Source organism: Phascolarctos cinereus, unplaced genomic scaffold (genome assembly GCF_003287225.1).
Source record: "Phascolarctos cinereus isolate Bilbo 61053 unplaced genomic scaffold, phaCin_HiC Scaffold_726;HRSCAF=1367, whole genome shotgun sequence".
Classification (NCBI taxonomy): domain Eukaryota; kingdom Metazoa; phylum Chordata; class Mammalia; order Diprotodontia; family Phascolarctidae; genus Phascolarctos; species Phascolarctos cinereus.
The window spans coordinates 243,530,344-243,539,324 of NW_027556098.1; the positions used below are offsets into that span (position 1 = coordinate 243,530,344).

The following is an 8,981-nucleotide window of genomic DNA, read 5'->3' on the forward strand; positions in this document are numbered from 1 at the left end:
CAGAAAGCGAAGTGAACTTGACTGTAATCCATCAGGATGAATTATCCAGTGATGCAAGCTGCCTACACCCATGCTTCCCTGGGATACACCCCAGACATCTATATTTGGGACTGAGTGACTCTTGGATGGTGAGAATGGCCAGTGGAACCAAGTACAACAAAGAAAAAGGCTTTAGGATGATCAACAACAGATAACTTGGATGTCTCTCCCTACAATATATAACTGTAGTGTTTAACCAATTGAAGCATTATCAGGTGGGAAAGAGCTCAAAGTTAAAAAACAACAACAACAACAACAACCCTCTTCTACAAAATTTACAGTACCACCCATTTGGACGCCACACTATGAAATTCAATTTGCCTACTGCCCCTCTTCTTTACTGGTCAGTCCTCTGTCCCCTCTCTCTCTCTATCCCAGTCTCCCCTACTAGCTCATATTGAATTTGGAAAGACTTCTGAATATTGGAGAAGACTGATAGAGCCATCCAGTTTCTGGGGTTTTTTTCTCTCTTAAAATCTGTCATGATGTCAGTTTCCTGCAAATGCTTGCAGCTGTGGTCTAATCTCAGAAAAGAGTGAAGCAATGTAGCTAAGCTTTCCAGGAGCTCCAAATGTGGGCTCAACTTTGCAGCACAATTTGGAGATATTGATCAGCTATAATCTTTGTGGTTAATAGCATTTTGATTGTTGTAAATTAAAGTCTCCTTGCTGAAAACATTTTTTAAACTTTGACCCTTTTTTCAGCATTTCTCAATCCTCAATATCTGTTTCACAAGAATTGGTTCCTACTAGAATGGAAGAAAACCATAAGGACATCCAGGCCTATTCTCCTTATCCTATTCTTTTTTATACATTACTTGATTCTTTAAAAAAAAAAAAAACTGTAGGACTCTGTTTCACTGAGAAATTGGGAGTCTGTCAAGTAACTTTGCCATGACATAATTTTTCTATGACTAAATTAGGAATAACTGTGCCTAGTTTCAATTGTGCCACTAAATAGCTATGAAATGTTAGAATTAATTAGCCGTTCTAAGCTTATTTCCTTATCTGTAAAAACGAGAGTCTTGGTTATGATAGGGTAAGGAAGGGTAAGGTTGTAATAGATACTCTCTAAGATCCCTTTCACTACTAAAATTTAACAACTCTATGAGGTTAATATGTCTCATCCACCTTACAGGAGTCTTCTGAGACATTAAGGAGCTAATTAAAGCATTTAATGGTCTTCAGAACCTCAATAGACAATAAAAGATTATTACTTTCTTTTCTTGGCTCGTCTTGTTTTTAAATATAACATTATTAGGATCATGAAATCTTAGAATTTAAAGGACATTTGACATCACACATTGCCTAATCCAAGCTCCCATTTCTAGTGCTGAAACATCTGGAATTCTATTTAAAGTTTTATTCAGTCATAGTTTGTCTCTCCATCTTGATTATAAGTTCCATGTTTCCTATTCTTGCCTTTCTTTGTATCCCAGAACTTAGCCTGGTGTCTGACACCTAATAAGTGCTTAATAAATCCTAGTTGATTGGTTGATTCTAAAAATCTTCCTCTCTTTTCAGTACATGGGAACCAACAGTAGGAGGACCACAGGCAGCCCTGATGCTGGGGAATAAACCCTAACTTCACACATATTTAGTACCAAAGTAGCCCTGTAAGTCACAGAGATTGTATGTCTCCAAAGAAGTGTTGCTCATTAAGGGTTATTATTACTATCTTTGAGTTCACCTGTGAATCCTATCCATTTCTATTAACTTGCAAAAAAAAAAATGTTCATGTTTTAAGCCTTGTGAACTCATGTCCTCATATGAGGAGCTGATGTGTAACTAAGCCTTACAGGAATGGCAGATACTGAAGTTCCCAGATCATCTGGGTAGGGAAAGAAAGAAAAATAAAAGGCTCCTGATGCCCTTGATGTCAACAGGTAGCCTCTGACACTTATATTTCTTTGTTTTTCCCACAGCACCTAACACCATGTCTTACACATAAAAGGCATCCAAAAAATGTCAGGTAAACTTATAAGAAGCCACGAGCACATGGAAGACTAAGCAGGGATGGTAGGAGGGATGGCACAAGGACCTAGACCACAAGAATTATGAATGTCTGACTTAGAAAGTCCTGTATACTCTATCTCTCCCTTTCCTTACCATAAACACCCTTTTATGGAGGGGCCAGTTTTGTTTTTGCCTTTGAATCCCTACCACCTAGTACGGTGCCAGAAACATATAATCACTTAAATCATGACTGAATTGAGGTGTTGAATTTAATGGACTAGTCTGAGAGTTTAAAGGCCATTTATAATAGTTACAGAGTTCTAAACATCTGATTCTCACACACACACACACACACACAAACTCTGAGGCTATTCTAGATGGCAACCAAGGTGCTCTGAGATAATAGCACCAATGTGTTAGCCCATCAGTATAGTAGTATGACCAATTTTTTTTCCCACCACCTTCTTTCTTTCCCCTCAGTAGGACCAGGCATACATCATGCTTCCCTGTCTTCCTCTGTCTTACACTATCCATGGCTCAGTGAATTCCATCACAGGAATTCTCTTTTACACATATCCCTCTCTCTCTTCCAACACTTGCTCAATGATCCATTGATAATTTTCTTCAAATCTTCCTCTCCATCAATTCTATTCTTCCTATATCTCTTTTTATTCTATTTTTGAACCAAAAAAAAAGAATTCGATAATAGCCAATAAGCTTAAAAGTGGTGCTAATAACAAACTAAGTGTGTAATGCCTAATTTCACTTTAAAAATTAGACATAAGCTAGCACCATGAATCTCTAAAGCCTTTGGAAATCATCAGAACTGCTTCATAATCTCCACAAAAGTTACTATTTTTAACACTTAATTTTCCTTCCTTGAACTTGGATTTCCAATATTCAAGAAAACTATTAAATTATTTCTTGTTTAATTTTATTATTTTCTGTTGTTTAGTTACTAGTATTGCCACAATATCACTTTTTTGGGGCTAGTTTTCACTAGAAATATGTAGTAAGTCAGCTACATTATGGTTTAAATAGACTATCCTCTCACTCCAATGTTCAAAAAACTTCAGTAACTTCCTAATAACTCTAGGATGAAATACAAATACCTCAGCTTAGCATTAAAGACCTTCACCATCTGACTACAACCTACCTTTCCACAATTATTTCACCCTATTCTCTTTCACACATTCTGTTTTCTATCCAAACTGGCTTACTAACTGTTCCTCAAATTCAATAATCCATCTCCTTCCTCTGTGTATCTATACAACCTGTCCCCCATACTAAGAATGAATCCCTTCCTCTCTCTCTCTCTCTCTCTCTCTCTCTCTCTCTCTCTCTCTCTCTCTCTCTCTCTCTCTCTCTCTCTCTCTCTCTCTCTCTCAGAATTTGCCCTTCCTTAAAGGCTTAAGTAAAGTGCTCCATCCTCCATGAAGCCTTCCCTGATTGTCCCAGAATCACCTTGTATTTACTTATTCATGTATGTATTATATCCACTTATTAGTAGAAGTACACGACTTGAACCCTTGAGGACTGGGTCAATTTTGTTTTGGTCTTTGAATATCCCCAATTACCACCAGCTAGCACAGTGCCACATGCTTATATAAATGATAATTGAATTGAGTTTTGAACTTATTAGACTAGCCTGAGAACTCACAGGCCATTTGCAATAATGTTTTGGGTTCTGAACATCTGATTTACAGACAGATTGGGAACATAAGCCATTTGGCAATTTGAGGACTATATTATATAAGGCACAAACAAGGGCAGCTGAAGAGCTTTGATTTATTTTATAGGCTATGTGCCTTCCCTGTCTTCCTTATACAAAAGTCTCAAAGGAAACAGAAGTTTCGAAAGAGCCTCCCCAGCCTTGGTGGAAATAAATTCACTCTTTTCTAACCTGTATTAAATACTCTTATATGCCTGGGTGCTATGATAAACACCATGAATAACTTAGGTTGTACCCTCTGGTACAGGCTATCTCTTGGGATATAAAATAAGGACACCCACACATTGACAAAGTTTATGAAGTTCTCTTACTTTAGAATCATGAATCTCAATTCTTTTTTCCAGAAATAGCTGTCTAAGCCAACAGCACAGAACAGCTAAATGGTGCCAGTTTGGCACCAGACATTTTCCTGGATTCATTCATGCCAGCAACTTCCTTTGCAAATTACAAGCAGGCATGAGTATCCAACCTTTGACCTAGATCCCACATACCTGGGTTTCAGACCAAAAGAAACATTGAATTGGATATAAGAGAGAGAGAGAGAGAGAGAGAGAGAGAGAGAGAGAGAGAGAGAGAGAGAGAGAGAGAGAGAGAGAGAGAGAGAGAGCTTCAGCAAACTGCCACTGGATGATGGATTGCTTAAGGTTTTGAGCCAATAAATGTATGTTGAGTTTGTAAAGTTGTAAATGATATACATTCAGATGAGAGGGAATGGGGATAATTGTCCAGTTTTTCCTTCTTTCTGAGGTCTAGGGATTTCATGAGGTGGGGGGTGGGGGAGGGTTGCTGTTGGTCTTTTTTTTTTTCTTATTTTAAACACAATATTCATCACACTCAGAAAAAGTTGAGAAATATGATGGATATAGTGATTCCATGGCTTCCCAAAGGCCCCTACAGAATAAATGCACTGGCAGCTGCCCACCCTCTTATAAGTAGATACTAATAACTCCCAGCAGATCTCAAATAAAAGAAGCCCTCCTGCTGGCCTGACATATTTCAAAGACATACGGTTAGAAGGAAGGAATACTCCAAAAAGAAAATATTACAAAAGAGCAGACTTTTTTGCAGGGAGGGTGGGGGTGTCTCCAATTGTACCTCTGGAGAATGAGAGTCAATTTGAGTTTAATGGTGCATAGAAGCAGTAATTGATTAAAGGGTACCCTGGTGGCCTTAGAGAATCAGTGTCCAAAAGCGCCTGACATCCTCCCTCTCAGGGGCTGATGGCACACTGAAATGATCTGGCTCAGTAATCGTTCATAATATGCTAGGCTGCAAAAACATAAGTAAGAAAGACAGTATCCTTGCTCTCCAAGTATGCCCTCAACTCAGAAAAAAAAGCTTGAGTGGAAAACATTTGTCAATTAGTTCCATCTCATAGATGAATAAATCAAGGCCTAGTAAGGTTAATGGAATTCCACAGGTCACCCAGTAAGTCAGGTAATAGAAATAATCCATGAAATCCTCATTGTCTGACAGTTAATATCTCTAAAGCACTTAGCACAATGCCTGACACATAGTAGGTGCTTGTTCCCTTCCCCTCCCTTCCTTTTCCTTACCCAAGCTTCTCCCAAAAGACCACACTGAATCTAGCATCCTTGTCTCTGACTCTGTTGTCCCGAACCTTTAGATGACCACTGATTATGTTTTGACACTATCATAACGTGACAAGAGTGGGCAGAGAGGATTGAGTGTGGGCAATGCTACTGCCAGAAGCAACACTCCTTAGCGTCATTGATATTGCATTATTGATGTCTTCCTGAAGACAGGGACTGCAGGGGGAAAAAAGAGAAAAAAAAACCAGTAAAAAGCCATAAAAATAAGAGAAGATGGTATTAAAAAACCTTAGCCTATGCGCATTCTAAAGTCAAGCTAAAATCAGAAGATGGAATCCTAACATTTGGCACACAAGGAGACTGCCAACCTAAGCAGGACACTTGGATTCTAGCCCTGACTCAGGTGCCAGTTTGTTGTATTACTGTGGGCAATTCACTTAATCTCTCTAGGCCTCAGCTTCTCCATCTTTGAAATAGGCAGAAGGACACATCCTATCTACCTCACAAGGGTTTTGAGAGGACAAAATAGGATCATGTATATGACAGTTCCTAGAAAACTTTTATCAAAGCAAGGGATTATGTGCTCTACTAAGGTCCTACCGAGATGCCTCTATCGGGCATAAAAGTGAGTCTCAAGGGCTTTACCAGAAACATACAAGCTTTAGAAGGTGTCTGTCAAAGTCTCAACAAATCTGGCATAGAACTGCATGCTCAGAAAAATATGGAAGAGCTCAGTAGAAATCAGCAGGAATATCTCTGTCATTCATGTAATGAAATGGCATCAAAGAACCCAAGTCCTTTGGTGTGTGTTGTGCCTTAAGACCTCCAGCAGCCCTCACACAGTCCACTCACTGAACAATACTCTCCAAAGACATACACACAATACAGGAGACATAAGTACAACACACCAGTGGACAACCGCCCAGGTAATTATATTGGCCAGAGCTTCACTGCTTTGACACAGAGATCTACCCTACCTCTGTGGCTTTCCCTCTTGACAGCACAGTCAGCTCTACAAATAAGGTCCAATTCAGCAACACCAGTCCAGAAACCTGGGTTCTATATTCTGCACTGTATATCTTAGCTGTTGTTTGTCCTTTGTTTTCAGAGCAGACCAAAAACATCAGAGTGTGAGGTCTTGACTTGAGTGTGAATTGTATTTAAGTGAAACAGAGTTGCATTAAGTCATTAACCTCACTCTCTCTTCCTGAGCTATTGAAATCCAGTGGCAGAACAAAGTCAAGATGACTGGCAATGGCTCAGGATACAGTGGATGACTTTTGCATCTCTGTTGTCTGACCAAGCTCTAAGCACTCCACAGCACCTGCTTTAGCCTCCTTCATGGCCATTGGAGAAAACTGTTCTCATCCACCCATTCCACCAGGGGAAGTCTTTACATGCTTGGGGTAGACATGCCCCTAATTCAGCAATGGTTGTGAGGTCTGTTGGTTAACTGGTTACCTTCAACCAGGTCTCATCTGCTGAAACAGTTTACCAAGGTGTGGCCCCTGTGCATGCTACAGTTTCTTGGAGTCACAAGTGAGAGTTGAGTGCCAGATAGACACCAAAGGTGGATGAGCAGCCCTGAAAAGCGCTCAGCAAGGCCTCACACCACAGGTGCTCGTCCTCCTTGAACACCCCATACACCCCATCTCCTCTTATGATGATACTCTGTCTTCCAAAGACCATCCCTTGTGAGTTGGAAGAGGCTCATCACCAGAGAAGATGAAGTCTTTGATCTATCCAACTCACAATGATTACTTACTAAAGTGCAGAGGTGTATATATTCCACATTAGTATAGGGAGTCTCACATAGACAAAATCTTAGAATCTCAAAGTTTTAAAGCATTATTACTACCTAATAATGATTTTTTTAAGAATCAAAGTGATTTTTATTTCATAAATTAACCCATTTATTGTTGGTTGGACTGTGGGCTACAGATATTTGATAAGAAGATTTTACTGGTCTTTCAATTCCTTAAGTCTTCTGATGGCAGATTTCACTGTGACTGCAGAGGTAGTATTGTAGGTCCATGCACCACCAGCTACTGTCTTCATACAGGATCCACAATGCCAGATACCCACAGCCCGTCTCTTCATTTTGGTCTTGCCATAGAAGGAGCAGGTATACTTGGCATGCTGGCTAATTTCAATTTTCTTCACCATTTTTCTGAGGGATGCACCATAATGTGTTCCATATTTACCAATAATTCCGACCTTCTTGGTATGTTTAGCCATGTTGCCAGTTGCGGGGCCGGGGCTTGCAGAGCCCTAATAATGATTTTCAACCATTTTTCCATTACCAATAGTCCTTGACCTCAAAAAGCTCATCTTTTTTCTTCCCATAAGAGTGACAATGATGTAACTATGTCATATGCTCAGAAGAACATACAAACAATCAAATGTCATTATATTATACATTTGAAGATTGAAGAGAAAGACATTTAGCACAATACCTTTCTCCCAATTTTACAGATGTAGAAACTGAGGCCAAGAGAGTTTAAGTTGCCCAAGGTCACACAGGTAAAGAATGTCAGAGGCAGAATTTGAATCCCCTCTAAAGACACAATCTAATTAAGTATGCCATAAATTTTGTGCAGGTTGCATAAAAACGCATAGGAAAAATAAAATCCACCTCTCCCTTCCACATTCCATTTCAGAATCATAGAAAATTTTATGATCATAGAAGTTTTAAAAGTTAATAACTAGTGTCTCCAGGAAGAAGAAGCAAAAGGAATATTCCCAGAATTTTTTCCAGGAAAAGAGCCAAGAAAAAGGGAGAGTTAGGTGGTTTTTTTTTCATCTCCACATAATTCAATAGCACATTTTTTTCCCAACTGAACCAACAGTGGGGCAAAGGGAGAAGGGGGACAGACGTGCAGGGAAGAGAGAGATGCTTCCCCAGAGAAGATATCAAATTACAAGTTTCAGCCTTAAAGGAGTCTTTTCTTTTCACACTCTACCTATAAGCATATCAGTATATAATGGATATGCCCTCCACCTCTCAAATGTATGACATTGCTGAAGCAAGGCCATAATAAACAATTTATTTTCTGTGACTTCATTGCCATGACACCAAAAGGCTGGAAGTACAGTGCTAAATCATTTTTGACCTTCTGGCTAAAGCTGTAAATTGAGAGCCAGGACTCCAGGGTTCTTTTCTAGCTTTACTAGAATGATGATCTCCTTGTAACTACACAACCAAAGTTGGTAGTTATGACACCATACACAATTTTTATGCTCACAGGGTTTTCCAATGCATACAAATGTGAGTGTCCCTATATAAACATTCTAAATAGATTTGCCTTCAAATATAAAATCCAAACCTTCTCTTCCTTCTTCAAGAATCCCACACTACCTCCACCCCCTCTTTTTGTAGGGGACTTGGCTTTTACAAAATGAGACTTGACTGAGAAAACAGTGATCATTTGTCATGACCTCCCTCTTCTTCTACTCTATATCTCAAAAATCCTTGGCATCTTCACCCATTCTCTCCTTTCTCAGCCTAGTCTCTGATGGAAAGATGGCACTTCTCCTTTGCAAAGATCAACCCTTCTACTTATAGCCTTGATTCCATCCCCTTCCAATCTATTGTGCTTCCCTATTCAGGATGGTAGTGCTTCCCCCAGAAATTACCTTATATCTATTTATCTATTTTGTATAGATTCTGTATTTATTGATATATATGTATGATGTTCATTA

General features: G+C 39.3%; 1 pseudogene; it reads right to left on the reverse strand.

Moving 5' to 3' along the window:
• Window positions 1–7,221: 7,221 nt before the first annotated feature.
• Window positions 7,222–7,537, reverse strand: LOC110196894 (large ribosomal subunit protein eL43 pseudogene; annotated as a pseudogene).
• Between the last annotated feature and the right edge of the window lie 1,444 nt (window positions 7,538–8,981).